General features: G+C 43.8%; 1 long non-coding RNA gene across 1 annotated transcript; it reads right to left on the bottom strand.

The window, feature by feature from the left end:
• Nucleotides 1–352: 352 nt before the first annotated feature.
• Nucleotides 353–14,661, bottom strand: LOC309438014. The gene is made up of 4 exons (XR_014183706.1): nt 14,224–14,661; nt 4,555–4,671; nt 3,111–3,242; nt 353–1,766 (listed from the first exon to the last, which is right to left on the bottom strand). It is a non-coding gene; the product is annotated as an uncharacterized lncRNA (long non-coding RNA).
• Nucleotides 14,662–22,088: the final 7,427 nt, after the last annotated feature.

The following is a 22,088-nucleotide window of genomic DNA, read 5'->3' as shown; positions in this document are numbered from 1 at the left end:
TTTTCAGATGGTGAAAGGATGCATTAATGTAACCAGCTTCCCTCTGCTTCTCCATCACCACTAACATTTTGGTTCCATTGGGAAATAATGTTACTGTGTTATGCAGGAAGAACTGTTATATTTGAAGTCAAATTCTGTGCTTTCTTAAAAAGCTTCAAAAAATGGAAGTTTTGCAGTTGGCGTCAGGGAGAAAGCACAGGTCTTGGGTGATCAGTTGTTTCTGTTCTGAATTGTAGGACAGAGGGTTTGGAGCTAAAGGTTTGTTTTCTTTAAATAGACTTATAGCCCGATTACTTTTTTTTTTTTTCTTTCAAATGACTCAAAGTGATCTATTGCAAAACATTTGTGGGAATTGTTTTTTCCTGACGATTTTCATCAAAACTTGGACTTTTTTCAGTGATTTCTGAAAATCTCTCATTTTAATGACAGTATGGGTGAGAGGGTTATGTCCCAAGAGATGTTGGCAAGATCTTTTGGCTAGGTTTGTAGACCTTAGGAACAAGTTACTTTATTTTTTTCCAGTTATACATTAGTGATGAAATGTTTGAGACTATTTAAGGAATTCAAATCCCATTCAAACAACTGGGCTTTCAGATCCCTTAGATTCAACAGTCTGTAACTTTAGTTTGGTACAGCTAATTTGTGTTAAACACACTTTTAAGTGCAGTTATAATTTATCTCATGGTCGTATTGCCTCACAGTCATAATTTTATGCCTGTGCACAGTAGTTCTCTGTATCCCAATGGACTGGAGAGCTTTGTAAATAAATGTAGGCCATCCCTATGTCCTCGGGCAAGCAAAACTTCCACTGAAGTCTTCAGGAGCTTTGCTCACAGAATGTCTGTAATTTCAGACCATGAATGCTGCTGTGTATACAAGCAGGCGTCATCCTTTGAGTCAAGGTCACTTTGGGGGAAAAGCAATAGCCTGTAGCAGCCCACACATGTCTCCTGCAATAGTTTGGAGGAGAAAATGATGGTTATCAGCTGAAATTGCACAAGGTTATGTGCACAGAATGGGATTACGCGCCAAGGGAGTTGACAGGTCTGCCTCAAAATGGTGTTCCGGCTAAAGGAAATCTTTCCTGGGACATTCTGCAGAATATATGGGTTTGGCATTGTTTATATAATGGGTTGCTTGCCAAATGTGTAAAGACTAAAACCCCAAGCTTTTCATTCAGGAATTTTCTACTTTAGCATGTTCTCTCCCAATGTTTTGATGTTCTGGAATTAAAATGTTTGTTTTCAGTCTGGCTTGATATTAAACTGGTTTAATGTCTTAGAGAAGCTGTTCTGAAAGTTCTCCTTTTTCCCTCTGGACCCAGCTCCCTGTGGGGGTGACACCTCTTATCATCCATCAGACAGTTCTGAGTTCTGGCCCTAGATAATGAAAACCAAGCCCTAGCATTTTTCTTCTTAGCAGCATTCTTCCTTTATTTCCTTTCACTCCATGTTTTTTCTCTGTATGTGCATATCCCTGTGTGTACAGTACAGCGTGATACTGTACAACCCAAAATTTCAGTGTCACGGTGTCCTCTTCCTTACAGATTAGACTTCCAAGGGAGTTGAAGACCTGTCTCATGGTTCCGCAGGTGCTTTCTGTCTTCATGCACAGCTTTCCATTGTCCTGCTATTGAAGTTGCTGCTCATAATCCTCCCCTGCCAAGAGTTTGTCACTTCTCATCCCAGCTGTGCTCCTTCCCATAGCATCTTTCCTTTGTGGCATGACAGCGTTAAGATGTAGTGCTCTGTGGGTTTCCTTCCCAGCTGAAAGACATTGTGAGAGTTTTAGCTCTTCAGTCATTTTGACTGACTTCATTCAGACTCTGTGATTTTACTGCATTCCCTCCTTCATCAGCCCTGCACTGCATCACTGCTGCTACAGCAGCCACTGCTGAACACAATGCAGTGGGAGGGACTGACTTTATTTTCACCTGTATGTTCAACATAGCACCTGCAGAATGTTTTATGGCCCTGATCCAAAATTCAGAAAGGTCAAAGCAAAGGTGCTACTGAGAACTAGACACCTGAAGGTAGAATGTTAGAGCAAGGGACCCTCTATTCTTTAGCAAGAAAAGAACAGACCAGCTACTGGGGACACCTGGGGATCCATCTCATTTGCTGTATTGCTCCTTTTTTTTCCCCATCCTAAAGCCTGGATCAACAAACAGGGTGAATCACAGCAGGCTCTGGGTGCTTTGTCTCAAGCAGGGATGTTGGGGAATAGACCATTTTGGTTGTTCTCCTAGACATGTGCTGGACTAAATGTAATTCAAGAGTATTCACAGCCTGCAGCAGCGAGAATACAGGAATGGGGGAGAGATGATCCAGCAGTGAACAAGCTACAGGATATGCTTTTTTGTTTTGCCCTTTAAAAGCAGCTTCTGTGCCTCCTAAATTCCAAGCGAGATGCCAGCGAGCAGCTAATGCTCTGCCTCAGTGTTGGAGACTGAGCTTGGCTAATCTTGTGTTTGCTGCCAACCTAAATCCTCTGCAGCTCTGGCTCTCTGGTTGCAGAGCTCAGAGAAGATTTGCTCCCCCAGCAGCAGCTCTAAAGCACTGCCTGTGCTTTCTTGCTGGGGGAGCCCGTCCCTTTGCTCTCCCAGTGATTTTGGAGGCAGTGCTTGCAGGGCTGGACTGAGCTCTGGGTAAACACCCCCTGCTGAAGTCCCTGACAGACCCTGCAAAAGGTTTTGTGTCAGTATTTATATTAGTTATTTAATGCACATTTGGGTCACATCACTTGATATGATGTGAGATCTCTGTATATGTGAACAAGCACCAGTGTTGACAGCTGTGAGTTTACAGCTGGTTAGGATAGGACAGCATTTACCAGGTAAGGGGAACACAAGCCAAATTTAGTTTGTCTTTGTCCCTGAGGGTGCTGGCTGTAGGTGGCTGTGCCCCAGGCTGGAAACCTCAGGGCCAAACTGGTGCAGAAAAGCAGAATCCTTCTGGTGTTGGGGTATGGAGAGGGAGGAGGCTGCTCCTGGGCTGCTCTCTCAGCCCTCCCCATCCCTCTTCCTACCGGCTGGGTCACCCTTTGTGTCCCTGCAGAGGTAAGAGCTGCCGTTGCAGGAGATGCTGGTTCTCTCCACCAGGTGCATGTACCTGAGCTGTGAGCATGTTTTTTCACCTCTCAGTTTTTGGACTTCAGCAGAGGCACAAGGAGCTGCAGGCTTCTGTTCTTCAGGGAAGTCAGGACACTGTTCAGTGAGCAAACGAGGACCGCAACACAGAGGGCTGCAAACAGAAAAGTGCTGCTGTTTCAAACACTAATTCAACAGCAAAAGAGAACATTAATCTCTTAAAAAAAAAAAAAAAGGCATTTTCAGCACAGCCTTTATTGGCTTTGGATTCCCAGAGCAAACAACCCAGGGGCACTGCTCTCCTGTCCCACTCCTACCCCAGTGCCCTGTGCACAGGGGCTGTGGGGACAGGAGGATGGCTTGGGTGAGGAAGGGGTCTGCTCACAAGCTGAGCTCCCTCCACGCTGGGCAAGTGAGCACTGTACCCCCAAAATCTAAACTAAGTAATGGTGAGCGGGGTGGCCAAGAAGGCTGGTGCCGCCCAGTGATGGCTGGCTGGGATCTGGAGCTTGTGGATAGCAATGGTAGAGTTGGTGATTCAAGGAGTTAGGTGGCAGATTTCTTGGTTATTTACCTGTCTGCTTTTGTGATATACTCCACATCTAGTACATATAACCTGGGAAAGGAGGAGAAGATACCTACTTTTTCTGCTATTTCATGAAGGAGAGCTTACAGCTCTTACAGCTTTTGTTGTTGTTCTCCTCTCTACTAAGAAAGGAAAGTGCACTGGGACTCTGCAGCCAGAGTCATTCCCTCCCTGAGGCCAGAGTCTGACTCCTGTGTCGAGGCTCTTAAAAGGCTGAGGAACACCTTCAAATGGACATAGCATGCGACTAACTAATACTGTTTGTAAGGCAAACAAATTTATAATGTAAATAACTATAAATGAACATGGCATGTAACTAGATTAAAGTCATGCTTTAATTAGGAGGTTCTTTCTAATCAGGAAGTCTTTTTTCCTGTGAACAGCCAGGCCTGACAACAAACCTCTTTTGGTGAATGCTGAGGCAGCAGTAGCTTCTGTGTGAAGAGCTAACCAGGAGAATTTCTGCTAGTTGATAAAGACTCAGTGCTGCCCACTATTGAATTTTATTTTGTTGGTGGGAGCTGTGAGGTTTTATTTTTTCCCATGCCAGGAGGAGGGAGCTCAGGTGGTCCCTGGGACAGTGGGGGCTTTGCAGAGCTGGTTCTGCACATGTTGGCTCTGTACTACCCAGGCACTCTTAATTACAAGCCCAGCCTGCAAGAGCAAGAGTTTTCCAAAATACTAGCTAACACCTCTGAACACAAGCTGACGATGACCAACCTTGGTGAGGAGTGGCCACAAACAAGGACTTTGTTTTTGAAAACAATGTTAAGAAAAAAACCTTACTGGCTAAGATATTTTAAAGATGTTTTCCCCCTCATCTAGACATAGAGAAATGCTATATATTCAATTTTACTTGACTGCTACAAGTGGTTCCTACCTGGAGCCTTGAAAACCTTCTTACATTTATAAGAATTTTTTCTCTTGGGTAACCTGCGTGTGTCTGGCTCTTCTTCCCATATCAGGATTGATGGCTTCTTCATCAGTCCATACATGCCTGCCAAATTAACAGGGTATGAGCTGAGTTAACTCGTACAGCTGATTCTTAAATTACATCATGATGTTTCTCTGAAGACATAACAGGTACAGCTGACATATTGCCACTTGCAACTAATTCTTATTAAAAACTTGCTCACTGGGGAGGCGGGAGGCCATAGTTTGCAAGACTTATAGATTTAGAAGTAGAGCTGGTGAAAAGACTCTTTTTCCTCCCTGCAACCATTGAAATTTATTATTACATATTCCACTGGAATTTCAAATTCTTTATTTTTTTTAAACAGTTGCTTGAAGTTATTTTTATGAAAGCTTTGGAAACGTTTCCATCAGTTATATGAACAGGCTGTACAGAATAAATAGGAGAAAGCCTTGCTGTATGGACAACGTAATGCACTTCAAAAGGCTCAGCATCACGCCGTGATGTCAGATTATTTGCAGAAGGTCAAATCAATTTTATGATCAGGCAGACATTAGCAAATTACTTTTCTTAGAAGCAAAGCAAGCAAAGTGTTTTCCAAGAAATACTGTTGAGGAAAAATCAAAGGGCATTTATTAGAAAACATCACTCGCTGGGACTTGTTCTCTTTATGGCACTTATTTATGGCGCGTAATGGTAAATTCTTGCATCTGGACATCGTACAGGGACAAATTCAGGTTTAAAACTTTTCTACTCTGTGAGGCAAATGAATCAGAACTGGGGCCTGTTTGTCTGTGGTGTAGTGAATAATCTTTGAGAGGGGATTTTTATCTGTTTGCTTACCTGACAGGGTGCCAAAGGGCTCTGAGGCATAAAAAGGCAGTGTCTACTTAAGGGACCATATTTCCTTCAAACCTGGAGGCTGCTTAAAGCTGTCTGAGACGGTGACTCCTGCCCCAGGAAAGAAGTGACCTGCCTTGCTTTAGGGAAAGAGAGACAGAATATGGTCCTGAGGAAGGTAACTCTGTGGGAGATTTTCTGGGGACAGCCCAAGGAAAGCTCTAGATGAATTTTTCTGGCCAAGAGTCATCCTTCTCTGTGCTGCATTTGCCGAGAGCTGTAAAGATATCCGAAAGCTGGAACCAAAGGTGCTGTGGGTGGTACTCGGCTCCTGTTATCTGTCCGTTCATACCTGTAATGCTGGCCCTGAGAAAAGAGACTTGGGCTGAACCCCTGATCCACATCTGTCCTGAACCCAACTGTGTATCCCATGGCTTAACTCATTATGTCATTCTTGTATATCAGATATTTTTCATATATCTCATTTATTGTATCTGACTAATGAAGTGCCATGCCAGCTGTATGGTAGCTATGCTGGGGCTAACCATGGTTTGTGGCACATCCCCAAAAAGACTCGCCTTGTCCCCAATCTTCTCTGCATCAACATTTTGCCTCTCTGTTTCTTAGAAAACTGTGATATGACTGCCTTCTTTTACCTGCTCCCATGTTTAAGTTGCAGAGTTGGTGCATTGCCTTGTTTTGCATCAGATAGTGTGAATCCACGTGATTGACACAGATAGACAAGACCTGTGCCCTGGAGCTGGTCATATGAATAAAAGAATCTGCTAGAGAGGTCTAAAGAGAGCAAATGGAAGACAGTAGTGTTCCTTTTGCTACCTCTCTTTCTGGCATCCAAGGATTTGGGGACTTCGCTTCTGTTGTATTTTAGACATTTATTTTTACAGGCTGTAATTTATTCTCATATTTCTGCCAATATTTTTATTTTCTGGACCTTATTTATATAACCCTGAAGTCTGCTGCTCTTGAATGAATGGAGAAGAAGGGAGTGGTCCCTCCCTTTGCCGTTTGCTACCTGGTAAATTAGCCAACGCTGTATGTAGGGTTATTGGAACTGTTCAGGAATTTTCCATCAGTGTGTTTACTCATTGGAAAATGTGCTCTCCATAAATTGAAAGCAGGATGGAAATTCAAATCTCTGATGATGACTAAAAGTGTTCCCGATTCTGTGCAAGAGTCTCGGGTAGTAAGAGAGAAAATGCATTTTTAATATAGGTAAATATGAAACCACATAGGTGGCCAGAGGAAAAGAATGCAAGGCAAGTAACTTGAAAGTAGTTTTAGCTTTACATTGATGATATATCAATTAATTTAATGATGACCACTTAAAATGGGAGTGGGGTAAGCAAGGCTCTAATGCAGAAGAGGCATTTGGGCTTTTATAGTAAAAAGGCAGTTCAAATACAAAAAAATATTTGGAAGGGCTATACAAATCAAAACTTTCTGGGCTATTATATTTTGGCTTAGCTCAAAGGCTTGAATGAACTTGTGTGGTGCATATGTTGTGTTCTCACCTTCACGATGAGGCAAAATGGAACTTAAACAAACGCTGAGACCTATAGGGAAAAGCCTATGGGGAAAGCAGTTAGATGTAGCACCAGTTGGACATACAGGCATAAATATCTGTTCTAAGCACTGATGACAAATATTCTTTTGCAGGAGGAAATACAATTATTATTCATTACTGAAAGTAACTGTTTGTTATTCATCAGTCCATTGTTTTAAAAAGTTAACTCCATCTAGTCTGGGGTTAGAAATTAAATGGTACCTGAGGCAGCTGTTTGGCAGGATAATTTCATATCAGACAGCTCATAAGTTTCAAACTACTTGTCCAAACCATAGCAAATAATAAATGTAGTCCCAGAAACTAGGGAAAACCACCCAAGAACGGAGAGAAGGCTCTGTCTTTTTGGATCATTTCTTCATATGAAATCATTTGACTGACTATAACAAAGCATCAAGTCTAAGACCTTTTCACCACATGCATTTATGATTTGATAGACCTGAAAAACAGGTTAATTTTTGTTTGTTTGTTTTAAACCTCTGGTGGGAGATTGTTGCCTGGTCTAAACTATTGCCATTTTTTTGAAGATGATATTACTGAAGTAACCTACTTGGGATGAAATTAGGCTTTGTGCTGGGATTTCTAAGAGCTTTAGTAGCACAGGCTGTACCTGCTGGATATTTCCTCCCAGATCCTCCTCAGGACACCAGAGGACAAATTAATTCATTGCCAACAGCAAAGCTCCCGGGGCTGAGCTGACCATGGGTCTGGCCAAGTCCTCTGTGCTGCAGCAAGGGGAACTTTGTCAAAGAGTTTGTTCCTGCCCACTGTTTCCTACTGAAAGTGCCACAGAAATTCCATGTTACCTGGGACTTCACAGCATAGAAAGTGTCAGGGAAACGGCCCGTCAGTTGCATGGAGAATTTCAAGAGAGTAGATTTAAAATATTCTACTTGGGAGTTCTGTAATAAAACAGATTTATTTGTATGTATCCAGGAAGTATTGATTTATCATATACAGAGATACTTTTCTTTGTAAATTCAGTCTCACTACATAATTTAAATTAAGTCTTTAAGTATACTTCTTGGAACTGTTGAGAAAATTTACATCACTACACACTGTAACATGGGAAGTCAGTATTGCAGGTAACTTTTCTTTCACTTGGTTTCCTTTCCCTCTCAAAATTGTCCTCTGGAAATATATCCTCAAGGCTTGAGGTGAGGGGTGGAGTAAAAAAAATACAGGTACACGCAAACACTCCAAATACTCTTTCAGAAAAATGTCATTATTTCTAGCGGAGAAATAGATCTGTAGAACTCTTTGAGCTCTAATCCTGGTATTCTTCCAAAATATTTCTCTGGTCGGAAGCTGTGCAGCTCTGGTTAATGTAAGTCAATGTTTCTAAACCGGTGCAAATTTAAGCTCTTGATTGGGACATTTAAAATCAGCATAAAGGTTATGTTGCATTTGTGAATATTTCCAATGACTTACAGGATCAGAGATTAGTTTAGCATCATGCATAAGTGATAAATAAATACTTTCCCATATAACCTTGTTTTTATTTTACCTTATATCTCTAACCCTACTATTGCAATTGCCTTAAAATGCATTGTTTCTTTCAAGAACAATGTGCCATAAATATAGATATCGTTCTGGTGATCTCTAAAAATACTCTTCAGTCTTGTGCTCTTTAATGATTGATGAAGCTTGGAAATGAAACTCTTGTCTGGAGATTGTTGTAAGATAAACTTACACTGCAGGAGTAAAATTCATATGAACGAAGTGGGGGCAGTATAAAGAGGATACTGCTTTATGGTCCTAAAGAAAGCTTCTGGCAAATTTTAGGAGCCAGTATAGCATAAGTATCCAATTACCTGGGCTTTTTTTGCTTTCTTTTTGAGAAATGATCCATTTCTGTTCATGTTGCCTGCAAACCTAAGTTTTGGCAGAAAGCTAAAAAAAAGGCCATGGCAGCGTGTGGCTCTTTCACCTCCTTCTCTTTCTGTGATATTAAACGCATGGCTGGTGTTAGTGAGGAGCATGGCACCACATTCTGAAACATGCAGGTAAAATAACCCGCTTTTTAATATACAGTAGACCAATATGCATTTTTTATTTATTGCTTAAAGATCTCGATTTGCAAACAGCAATCCTCTAGCCAGCAACAAACAGACAAGCAAAGCGCTGGCTGATGTGCACGGCGGGGCTCACGGGCACCTGCTGCATTTTACAGCAAACCCAACCTGCTGTTCACAACTCAGCTCCCTCTTTCCCTGCCCATGTATTCACGCATGGCTGCCTGCCTGGTTTGTTCTTTTGAAATCTTGATCAAGTTCTCTGGCCTGTATAATACGGGTCAGGCTAGTTGACAGGACTGGCCCCTGCCAGGATTAAAAACCATATCACACGGAGTCCTGAGCAGCAGCAATGTGATGGGGAGATGGAGGTTTTGAACCTACATGGGCTCTGCCCACTGGCAATGAACGAGGGATGGATGAGAAGTGTTGCCTCGGCTTTTCTGGATTGTGTAACTCTTTAATCATGTGGTTTTATGTGTAGGTCCAGGGTCTTTGGCTCCTGGCAGAGAAGTCTGTTGAAACAAGAGAATTACAAAAGCGCTTCAGGGATGTGAAAACTCCCATAAAGTGTCAGGAAGTGTTGATGCATAGCTTCTTTTGGAAAAAGGAAAAAGCACATCGACTATAGGTGGTGCATAGATTCTTATTTTCAAAAAAGAAGCTTTGAATGAGAAGGTCCCCTTCATCCTAAAATAAATAGCTGCTCCCAACCTAGTTTCAGAATGAGATCTGTTTTCTCTGAGTTGTTACATAGCCCTGATAGCTGCTGTATCAAAGTAGTTCTCTAGTTTTGATAAATCCCCAGGAGATAGGAAGGCAATATAGTTGCAAGCTGTTTTCTGAAAGACTTCTGGATAACCCGTATTAAAGGCACAAAAGCGTAGCTACAGAAATTAATCATTTGACTCATAACTCCGAGCATAGTCATTTGCAGCCTGGAAAATGGCCTGATTTATCCAAGGTGGCCTGCAGTTGTTGTAGCTGAGTGAAGTTAAATAATGCAGTACTCTTTAAAATTGCATGAGTATATGATTTCGTTTGCTTTAGTCATTCATAATTCTTACTCCCTTGTAGTTTATTGCAGTCAATGATTATCACATCTGTTTGATCCGTCTCTGAAGTGAGACAGAATGGCAGGTGGTTGTGACTCTTCGTTGCCTGTGCCGAGCACTAAGCTATAGTCTTGCAGAAAAAAGCTGAACTTTCCCTCTGTTGTAAGTTTAGGAATGACAGTACAGCGTGGCCTTTTAGCTTGAGGTGACCGTAGCTCGGAAAAGTGAGTAAGGAAAGATCTCATTCTAATAAAATAATTTGATTTGCCACATTGTCATGCTGAGGAAGCAAAAGAATTTCTACAGTGCACCCACTGCAGAAGGGAGTGTTTTACATGTCTCTCTCTCCTGTTCAGGCCAACCATAGGTTGTTGCTTTCTGCCTCCATGGACTAAACTGTCTGACTAACCAAAGTGGGTGGATGCTGAGGGAGACGCGGAAGGCAAATTAAAGTACCATGGGAGCATCTACCACTGTTTCCCACTGCAGAGCAGAACTGAAAAAGCAGCTTGACCTTTAGAAGAGGTGGAAAGTGTCCAAGAGGCCATTGGGCTGCAAGAAGTTTTGATACTTCAGCACGCTCTATAGTCCTTCCAGTGTCTCAGTACACAGCCTTGGGCAAGTGACTGCAGCTGTGTGTATCCATCCTTGCCCGGGATTAGCCAAACTTGCCCCTGCTGGTTGTTGCTGCCCTCATTTGGATCATTTCTTCATATGAAATTATTTGACTGTAACAAAACATCGCGTCTAAGACCTTTTCACCACATGCATTTATGATTTGATAAACCTGAAAAACAGGTTAATTTTTGTTTGAGCTCTGCTCAAAGAGGTTGCAGGAATGTCCCATGATATAAAGAAGAGAGTAATCAGCTGGATTAATTAAACCTACCTCTTTAAATTGATCAAATGATCCAGATGATTGTGCCTGGACTGACCTAGGAAGAGGTTATGAGAACTACTCTGCCAGCAGCACCATGGGGATGAGGACAGATGGCCAAGGATGACGGTCTGTTATCTCCCACTGGTCTAGCTGTCTGCATGGGCAGCTTTCTCCAGGCCCTTTGGAGTCCTCAGAACAAGCACTTCCCACCAGTCTGCAACACCGTGGTGAAGTGCGAGGTGAGAGTCTGTCAGATATGGGACCTAAGATTATTTAGGAATTAATGTTATTAATTTGCACCAGTTATTTCTCTACTTGTGAAAAAGGTATTGCCCATCCTACCTAATGGGCTGGAACAGAGGGAAGCTGATAAAGTATGAAAGAATCCAGCAGTGGTCAAGTCTTTGCTGAGATTCAGGTACAAGAAATGAAATCCTGACCCTATGAAAATCAGCAGGGCTCTTGCAATCAATGTCAGCATAGCAGAGATCTGAATGAACAGGGGGAGGGTGTGCTGCACAGCCAGAAGCATTGCTCACATAGAGTATTGTCTGGAGTGCAGAAAGACCTGAGAGACATTCAAGACCCCAAAAGGAGAAGAGAGGATCTCTCAAGACACTGGAAGAGTTTTGGATGCAACTGAAGAAAAAACATAGTTCAAATAATCTCTAAACCATGAGAAAGGCTGAGTCTAGATGTGAAACAGTGGTTTCTCCATCCTGTCTTGTCCTGGCAGTTTAATTAGGGTAGCAGAACTATGTGCAGGCTGGCAGGGCAGGGTCACTTGACAGCTTTTTGGGGCTTGCTCATCTTGGCAAAGCCTGAGGCAGCAAGTATTTGGGCATGGCACAGTAAATACTGATTTCAGCCCCATGTCTGTTGGGCGCGTGTGTGTGATTAGGTGAACCCAAAAGTGCTGCAGCAACGGAGGCCACAGAAATTAGTTAGCCCAGCGTTCTGGTTGTCTGAACTCTTCTGGAGTCCGGTCAGGTTGCTGTCTGTCGGGTCTTGCCCATCTCCACATATTTTTTTCCTTCTTGCCCTGCCCCACCCTCCCCGCAGTCAGTCCTGAAAATCATGAGACAATTGCCAGCACATTTCCAGGCAATGTGCCCAAAGAACATCATGGCACAGCAATTTCTCAAGCAGCTCCATCCCAGAGCACTTGGACACAGTGCCAAGAGCTCTTGCAATATTTGATAGTACAAGCTCAGCTGCTGGAGGTGAGCGATTAAGACTCCTATTTCCCCCCACCACCTCTGTTGACCTCTTGGTCACAGAAAAAACTTAATTGGATCTAAAGGTACCAGAAGCTAAAAGCCAGAAGAACTCAAGGCCTTTTATGAAAGTTAAGCTGTCACAAAACACGTGTTATGAATTTAGAAAGGGGCTGACTTGCATTTCTCTGTACCTTTGTGTTATGATCTCTTTAGACCTAATAGCACCTTACTTAATTTGTACTGCCACCACAAAATAAAGGTACTAGCCTACTTGAAAATTCGGGTCTATGGGCCTGAATTAGGATAACAAATGAATTATTTTAGTTTTAATTATTTTAATTGTTATAATTACTTTAATTCTAGAAGAAACCATGATCAGGGGATTCTCTCTCCACATTGTATCAATTTGGAAGGCGTTTAAGATGCATTTCAAAGCTGTGTTTATATGAAACGAGTGTCTTTTTAGTTACATTAGCAAAGTTATGGTGGTAAAAATTTCCTTTGGGGACAAGTTATTAAAAAAAATCATAACAAACCCAAAAGTTCCTTTCTTTGGAAACCCAAAATTGCATGCACAAAAAGTGCACAAGAGAAATTTTTAAATGGAGGAAGTTTTACCATGGTTCTGCCATGTCTTGTCCCTACAGCACAAACTCTTCTCCTCTCCCTGTCCACATTCTGCTGCCCAACCTGCCTGTTGCATGTGGGGACCTACCAAGACAGTCTTTTGATTTGGTTTAAATTGTTGTATTATCAGCTGGTGGCAGGTGTTCATGTTCACTCAATCCATGCCAAAAATACTCCAGTCTTGCAGAATAAACACAAGTACTCACTTGAAACTGTTAACAAAGAAATCCAAGAAAACTGTGAGGTTTCCTTTTTTCTCCCTCCTCCCCAACATAGTGCTTTGATCTGCCATGCAATTGGGTCAACACTCGGGAAATACATTTTAACATCCCCATCTGTGATGTGAACGCTATGCAGGAGATCCTAAATGCAGAACCTCATGGATCCTACACTAGACTACCAGAATAATTTTACTAGCATAAATTAGCTAGTGAATTACTAGCTACTAAATTACTAGCTAAATTAGCCCTCTGTTGTGCAGGGCACCCAGTCTTGGAGCCTGCAGGCTGCTAGGGAATGGGGAAAATGGGTCCCAGGCCATATGAAGTCACATAGGAACTGACCACAGGCACTTCTGGTCTGCTGGATGCTTCTGAGGACAAAAGCAATGTGAGAAGCTATGTCGTTGGGTCCTGAATAGCTGTAGCTAGCAGCAGGTATTGTCTAGGGCTCCCTACCACCTCTCTGAATGGTGTCTGCGCAAGGGGAGGCTTCATGGTGCGTGCTCTGACTTCCATAATGTCATAATGTCCTTCCTCTGCAGAGCCTGGGAGCACAAAGAAAACTTCCAGTGTTGGGCAGCAATGCAAAGGGTCTTGTTATTTGTTGTGGTGAGATACGGATGTTCTCAGAGATCTCGGCACAGCGTGATCAGGCAGAGAGGCTGCCCTGGGGAGACCTCAAAGGGAGCCTCGGAGAAACCACAGAGAGAAGAGCAAGGAGCAGAGGGATGGATAAGCTGGAGAGGAAAGGAGACAGCATGGGAAGGCAGTGAGAGAGCTTCACTGCTCAGTCGTGCCTTAGGTAGCGTCTCAGTGTAGAGGAGGTTTGGCCCCTTGTAAACCTGCAGCCCTGCAGGCAGTGAGGTAACAGCACTGGTGGCTGAGGCTGAATTTTCTGTTGCTCCCAAGAGGTGTAAAATTATGTCTGTGAGGACAGAGACTCCTGGATAGCAGAGCTAATTCACCTAGAAGGAACCAGGGAGATGCCCCAGTAGAGGTACTTACAGCCCTCCCCTCAGCAGGACACTTGCAAAATTTTTGTTTTGCGCAACAAAATGCAATGCAGTTAGTGTATTATAACACATTTCCTAAAGCATTCTTGCCTCCCTCATTTGCTGATGAACTACAGCAATTTCAGTCTTGTGCGTTTTGATTTCTAGTGTAGACAATATCCACAAGTTTGCCCTAAAAATTACCTTTCAGTGATAAGTGGTTCTCTATGAAGGTTTTCACTGTCTTCTGGTATTCATCTTCAGTCACGTGGAGCTGGGCCACCTCCAAGCTTGAAGGCCACTCTTCTTCTGTAGCTGTCCCCTCCTCTCGAGGAAGCCACTGAGCAGCAGACACCCTGAAACCTGCTTTATCCAGGTTCCTTGCAAACGTCCTTCCGATGGAGCTGTTGGACACGAGAATAACAATTGCTCTCCCTTTCACATCAGCATTCCTCTTCACAATGCCAAAGGTGGAGATGATAATGGAACAGGTCAAGAATGCAAAGGAAACGCATACAAAGGCGTAAAAGAGGCAGGAAAGGGTCATTGCGAATAATAAGTCTGTGACCAGCAAGAAGAAATGCTGCAAGAGGAAAATCATTATTAAAAGGATTAGTTGCTGCTTCCTCGCTCACAAGTGAGCTGAGAAATCTGCGAGGAGTCACTGTGTGCAAGCAGGCTGTTATAAAGCCAAGCAGTTGCGAAATGTGCGGGGGCAAGTCAGACCCTGCGGGGAGGGTGAATCATTGTCTGGGATAGAGCAACAGTGGAGATTTTCAAACCATGTGCGTTCTCAGGAGAGAGCAGTGTTGTGTTTGTCTTGGTTTCACTGTGCACTTGGATGCTCTGCTAGGCTGGAATTTAAAGATTTGTTTTGTAAGAACTTTTCATCATGTGTTGTTTTTAGGGTTATAAGAGTAATGGGTCTTTTGGTTAAAAAAACCGATTTTTTTAAAAAATTGATTTTTTTTTCCTGGTGAATATGATGTTTGAGGGCTTCCCAGAGGACAGAAGGGGAAGACTGAACTCCCTGCCCTAAGCTGCAGAGCCAGCTAATCCCGGTCCCTGCTAGTCACCCGGGGCGCAGTGCCGTGGGCCGGCACAGCCCCGCCCCCGGGGCGGCACAGCCCCGCCCCCGGGGCGGCACAGCCCCGCCCCCGGGCCGGCACAGCCCCGCCCCCGGGCCGGCACAGCCCCGCCCCCGGGCCGGCACAGCCCCGCCCCCGGGCCGGCACAGCCCCGCCCCCGGGCCGGCACAGCCCCGCCCCCGGGCCGGCACAGCCCCGCCCCCGGGCCGGCACAGCCCCGCCCCCGGGCCGGCACAGCCCCGCCCACGGGCCGGCACAGCCCCGCCCACGGGCCGGCACAGCCCCGCCCACGGGCCGGCACAGCCCCGCCCACGGGCCGGCACAGCCCCGCCCACGGGCCGGCACAGCCCCGCCCACGGGCCGGCACAGCCCCGCCCACGGGCCGGCACAGCCCCGCCCACGGGCCGGCACAGCCCCGCCCGCGGAGCAATGGCGCCACCTGTCGGCTGTCGCGGACAGGGGTACCGGCAGACCCACCCCGGCTGCCCCCTCCTCCTTTGGGAGTCACCCGCAGCCCTGGGTGACCCCGCTAGAGCCAGCGGTGGCTGCAGCAGGGCAGTAGCTTGCTCTTTTAGTTTTCTAAGGAGTGATTTGTCTGTTCAGTTGTTCTTCATAGTCAATGAATAAACATTAAAATGAGAGGCTCTAGTATGGGTCAAGAAAACACTTCAAAAGTAGTGCTTTTTTCTTATTTTGTCCCACCATCTGGGAACAGCCAAGACCTCGGGCCTGCCCTGGGTTTTATCTTATCACATTCATAAGCATAAAGATATTTTGCCAGTAGGTGACCCATGGGGCAGCAGTGACATTCCGCTGGCTCTGCTGATGGCTGTCACCCAACTCGAGTTTTGCATGGTAATTACTAAGCTCACTCCTCCAAGGGTTTTTGTTGCATCCTTTCCTGGACATAATTAACCCTTGGGGTGCTACATCATTTTACTCAGCAGATTGTAGTTTTCAGGCCTGTTCAAGAAGTTACTGATTAATGCTCTCCTTCTGCATAGAGTTTGCTGTTTGTTGTGTTAAGCAAGAGGATTAAAGCAATACATGTTACAGAATCCTTCTTTAAGAATATAAATAGTGATCTTTCAGAAAGGTTGATTAGACTTTATTTGGGGTTTGCCAGAATTGCTGGCCAACAAAAAAGGGGAGGTTCAGTGTCTGTCAACTGTGGTTTGATTTGGTTCAAAATGCATTCTATGGGGAGCTTATGTTTTTTAAAATCTTGAGAGTGCTGTTGAACTCTGTATAATTAGAGAGACTTAACTTAAACCTCTTTTGAGTAAATCCTGAAGGTCAACTTATTTTCTGATCAATACCACCATTGCGTTCCTGGTGCTACTAACCGAGCAATAAAAAGTGATATTTTTCCTAAAAACTATAACCTGAAGTCAGATCTCCAGGTAGTTTGGAAGCTCCACAGAGGCACCATGAAGCTTCGAGGCTGTTGCTGGGGACTAAGGTTTCAGGCCAGTGCAGTTGTCTTTTTGTCTTCCTTTTGCTGCCCATGTTACTGTGGACACCTCAAGAGAAAATGAGGCTGGAAAACATGCGTTGAGGGGTTTATCACCCTCATAACACAGCAACGTTGCTACTGGGGCAGGTTTATTCTGCTGCCAGCCATGAGTGTTGGTTGACCTGTTCTCCATGCTGGGCTTGGCATATTTTTCTCTATTTGAAAAGGGAATACCTAAGTAGAAAGCATACATTTTAATTTTATAGATTAAGTAATTTCAATAATAATTTTAATGTTACCTTTACAATGGTTTTCCTACATTTTGATTTTATTCTGCTGAGAAAGTGGAGGTACAAATTTAGTTTCTGTGATATGGACTGCACTCAGGAGAGGTTCGGAGATATGAGAGCTAAAATGCAAGTACAGCAAGAACCACTGGAGTCCCTTTGGTGGTCAGCTGCTTTTTGCAGCCATTCCAGCAGCCTTGGGGAGCTGTCAGGGAACAATTCTTATTGCAGCTGCTTCTTTTTCCTCCCTTATGTTTGTTTGAAATTGTTACTGAAAAATATTACATCTGCATGAAAGATAACCAGGAAATTCAGTTTTTACCAGAGTGAAATTTAACTAAGTTCCTCACTCAATGAAAATTGTTGTTTAAAGGTACAAAACATTATTATCCGGGAAGATTTTGACATCACCACAGGGTTCAGTTGGTCTGCAGAACTTCATTGAGTAATGAATCCATATGCAAATATTTGTATCTCTTGCAGTGCTCTGATGTGATATTTACCCCATCCTTCAGGCTTTCTAAAGCAAAATGAAAACAGTGACTAGTTAATGCATTTTCTTTTTCAGTTTGGTACCAGTAGCAGTAGTTGATGGTAATAAAAGAATTCCTTCACTTCTTATCTGGTTATGAATCTAAAGAAGAAAACCGTCAGCGTGGGCAGATAGTAATGTCCTAGATGTTCCACTGCGATTCAATAGAATACTGACCTATTTATTTATATATCTTATTTGATGCTCTGGCCCTCTTCTCATTTTGTTTTTGGGTTTTTGTTTTGTTTTGTGTGTTTTTTGTTTTTTTTTTTTCCTAAGGGCAAATTTCCTTTCTTTTACTTGAGGCTTCTTGCTCACTGTTAAATATTGTTCAGTCATAGCCTGCTAATTGAGTTAGGCAGGAACAGAGAGGAGAAAAGGAAAAAGGCAACTAATAATGAGTGGTGCAGTAGCAGCAGAATATATGGACTGTATGTCTGTGTGACACACACAGCAACACTAAGAGAACTTTAAGGATGCATAGCCCTCAAAATCTGAAAACCAGAGTATGGGCATATAATTATAGGGCACATGTATCACAAGGTCAAACTTATATTCCACAGACAACATTAAATTATTAATTTGTTATGTTGTAAGCATTGACATTTTCAGGTTTTTTATGTCTTAAATGCGTATCATTTCTGAAGTTGTTTTAAAAAAGTATGATCTATACACATTTTTGAAAGCTTCACAAACATTATCAGCTAGTTTGGGATCCTTAAGTAAGTCCCGTGTTAATTAATAGGTTGCCAGCAATAGAATGCTTTCGTCTTCTCTCAGATTTTGGCAGTGGGTTTCCTAGCCACTGAGGACTTTAGTAATGTCTTCATGGTAGAGCTTGTGTATTGGTGCCTTTCCTTAAATGCTTCTCTGAACTGGATCTCAAATCCTTTAAAAGGTCAGCTGCTTCTGAAACTCTATTGCTTGCAGAAATGGTCTCTGTTGATTTGTGGCATTCTCACAACACAGCTGTAGCTCTGGCCTTTCTTATTGTCTCAGTCCTGAACCCTACCCTGATATGAGCACCCATCCTAGGTTTGTGCTGGCCTCCCAGGCCTTCTGTAGGTGGAGAACTCCTGAGGACAGAGCTGTTAGCTTATCCATAATCCTGGCAACTCCATCCAGAGAATCAATACGCCTCAACATGTTCTGGCGTCCAGCCCTACCTTCCTCTGGAGCATCCTGTGCAGCCCCTGAGGACCTGGAGATCTGCATTTTTCCCCTTCTCTGAACTCCAGCTTTAGGATTACCCATGGGCCAAGGAGCCAGTGTTTCAAGTGTTTCCTTATAGCCGTGAAAGCTCTTCGGAAACAGAAGACATCTTGCCAGAATTATGATCCCAGCTGTCATGGTCTTGTAAAATAATTTGGCTTGGAAGGAACCTTTGGTGGGTATCTAGTCCAGTCTCCTGCTCAGAGCTGGTCCAATTATCAGAAGTTTTGCAATGAACTTACTACAGTGGCAGTGATGTGGGTCTCAGAAGCCCCAAATCTGTAGAGACATTCAAAACCCAACTGGACACAGACCTGGGCCTCCTGCTCTGGCTGACCGTGCTTGACCAGGCAGGTTGGACGAGGTATCTTGAGGTCCTTTCCAACTTCAACCCTTCTGTGATTCTTTAAGGATCATATTCATGGCTATCAAGTATTCTCTACATGTGAGTGAAAAAGCTCCTTTTTGATTACTGGAAATCATCTGATGGGGGATTATTTGGTAAAATTAACTAGTGCTGTAAAATCTGCTTTCCAGTGCTCTCTGTAACCCCCTTGATTTGGCTGGTCGGTCAGGACCTTCCTTTGGGTAATTAGCACAGGTTTTATTTACAGCCTTCCTGTGCTTCATGGAGGCTGTTAGGGCTCCTTCCTGTGGAAGAAGCTTGAGTCAGTCTCAGGGCATTGTGTTGGCATCAAAACCAGAAAACTCTGAAGTATGGAGACCCTCAGTGGGGATTTATCAAGTTTCACTTGACATGAAAGTGTTAATGATTCTCTCTAGCAAACCAGAAGGCTCAGCACAGGTCTTAAGAGCAGCAGGAATGCTACAGGCAGAAGTTCTTCCATGTTTTTAAGGTGACTTTAGGTACCTGAGATATCTGTCTTGTTTGGGAAACCTAAGCAGTAGAATAAGTCCCTGCTATAAACATTTTCAAAATTTTACATAACCCTGTCAGCTATTGCCAGCTTGCAGCATGGAACTAAATGGGTATATTTGTAAGGAAAAAAAAGTGCAAAATTCATCAGCTGAATTGTTCATTTAACAGATTCACAAATTATTCAATGGAATGAATGGAAAAATAAAATTAAACATCCAGATAAATTGTAACTAGAAGTATAGAATAATTCATCGGAACAACTCACTATTTAGAAATGTGAGCACTGCTTTCCCTCGCTTGGTCAGCCCCAGCGGATGAAACAACAAACTCCTGCTGCAACAGACCCTGCGTTTTCCTGCTGCCACGCACACTGGGCCTCTAACTGCAGCTAACATCTCTAAGTCATGTTTTATAAAGTATAATAAATCATTTTCCCATGATAAATCCTATATGAATCAGTATTATCCCACTTCCACAGCTGAGAAAATTAGGTCAGACAGGAGAAATGACTTGATGGACGCCACCAGGGAACTCTGTTGGAGTGGCAAAGAGGGTGGAGGAGCCCTGAGACAATCAGTCGGACCCTGACATTTGCTGTGTCCTTCCCAACCTGGAAAAATCCAGCAGCATCACTTCTTTTTGTCCTTTGAAACTGCTGGGTGATGACAATAATGGGTTATCTCTTGGGTTGAGCACACCTTTAGATACATTCCTTAAAACTGCCAAATAGTCCAACTCCAACATTAATATTAATGCAGATTTTCTGAATTAAGCGTATGAGCTTTTTTTGAGTCTACAGACACCAAATTGACAAGCTGGAGAAGAAACCCTATTTGGGAAACCCTGAAAGTGTTCTTTAATCAGAAGATTATTAAATGCAGAGTAAAAAATAATGGGCATCCTCTGGTTTTTGGCTCCCCATTTTTTTCCCCAGCATGATGAGGGATGTGCTTTCTGTGCTCACCATAGCCAAGCTTTTCTTGAAGGTCAGGAGCTGAGGATTTAAAAATAAAACCTGACTGAAATGTAATTGCTTCTGCCTGTCAACATATTCTCTATTATATGTACCAGTATATATCAGAAATATTTAGTGGTCTCTGTTACAGAGCCTCGTCTGTGCAGGAAAGCAGAGGAAGCACCCTGCAGTGAATTGAGCAGGTAAAACAAATGCTTTGCTTTGGATGAGCTGTTGCAAAGGATTCTTCCATACAAAAGCTCTCATAACAACAGCCAAGTGTGCATTAGGTGTGCTTTTCACCTGTGTTTTACTGAAATTAATTTCATTTCTCATCTTTTCTCCCGAAGTGTTCTGGCCAAGTCACTGAACAACACCAAAAGTGTCATTTTTGGTGACCAGTCTGGTCAAGCCAGGTCAGAGTTAGGTGAAGGTGGTGTTTGTGTGGGAGCTTGGTTGTAGTTTAAATCCTCTTCCTGAGAATCCCAAGGGTGGAGATTCCCCCATCCCTGTGGCTCCTGCCCCAGCATAGCAGGTCAGTGCCCCCAGCCATCCCGGTGGCCCTCCGCTGGCCTTCCTCCAGCCTGCCGACATCCTCCTCCTCCAGAAGGCATCGGAGCACTGTGTGTTTTCCATAGATACTTGTCTGGACTTCATTATTTCGCTTGAAAAACCCTAATTTTCCTGAATGGATGACTTGTAATGTTCCAGCAGTGTTTTCCCGAGTGCTGAGTTTTCTGGCCCAGCTCCCAGTCAGGGTTTGGCACCTCCAGCGGGACCAGCCAAGCTGCCTTCCTGAATCTGCAAGATATAGCTCATAGCCTCAGATAAGTTACAAATACTTCTGTATTTTCATTTTGTTTTTTATACTTTCTGTCTAAAAACATATTGCTCCATTGCCTCCTTCTTGCAGGGAGCACAAATCCCACTCCTGCCTGGCGTACATCTCCTGAGCTCTGCAAAGCCAGGCTTTCAGGAGCTGTTGTCAGAAATAAGGCCTCTTTATCTGCCTTCCTCTGTTGCCGGTATCTGTTGGAGAGAAGGGTTGAAGTGTAAAGCAGAACATGCCAAGAAGCCTTTAATCGCACTGATGCCACCATCCTTTGCTCCTCTGTGGGTCTGCTCCCAGGCAAAGCGCCGCTGAAGCCGTCTCTAGCTGTCTTCATGTTATTATAAGGATTCAGATCTCATCAGCCTTTTATCTGTTCCATTCCTCCTCTCAACATGTTCTCAGAGTTCACATCACTGCCTGGGAAGGTGCAGCGTTCAGCGCACTCCCAGAGGTGAATCTGTTCCCCACAGTGTATGGCCAACGGGCTTCGCTCAATCGGCACCTCAATGATTCCACGATTCTGTGATTCTATGATCTATAATATGCTGTAGCTGGCTCCAGGCTGGGGCTGCCAGGGGCTGCCATTCCTCCGGCTCTGCAGCACTCCAAGCAAATCCATCCAGCTATCCTGCCTGCTTATCACCCGTGCTGCTTCACTTTATTAACCCCTCTAGCACACAGTGTGTGAAGGCTGATAGCATTTTCAAGAAATAAAAGTCTTCACAGCAGTAGGAATGGGAAATATTCTGTTCTCTTCTTTTCAAAGAAGAGACAAGGACAGAAGAGTCCTTCCATCTGGGCTGCGAGGCTCCACAGCACTTTGAGTC

This window comes from Streptopelia decaocto (assembly GCF_964273445.1).
Source record: "Streptopelia decaocto genome assembly, chromosome: 3".
NCBI classification, from domain to species: Eukaryota; Metazoa; Chordata; class Aves; order Columbiformes; family Columbidae; genus Streptopelia; species Streptopelia decaocto.
The sequence above is the reverse complement of the archived record's forward strand: the minus strand, read 5'-3'. Positions and strand labels throughout refer to the sequence as shown.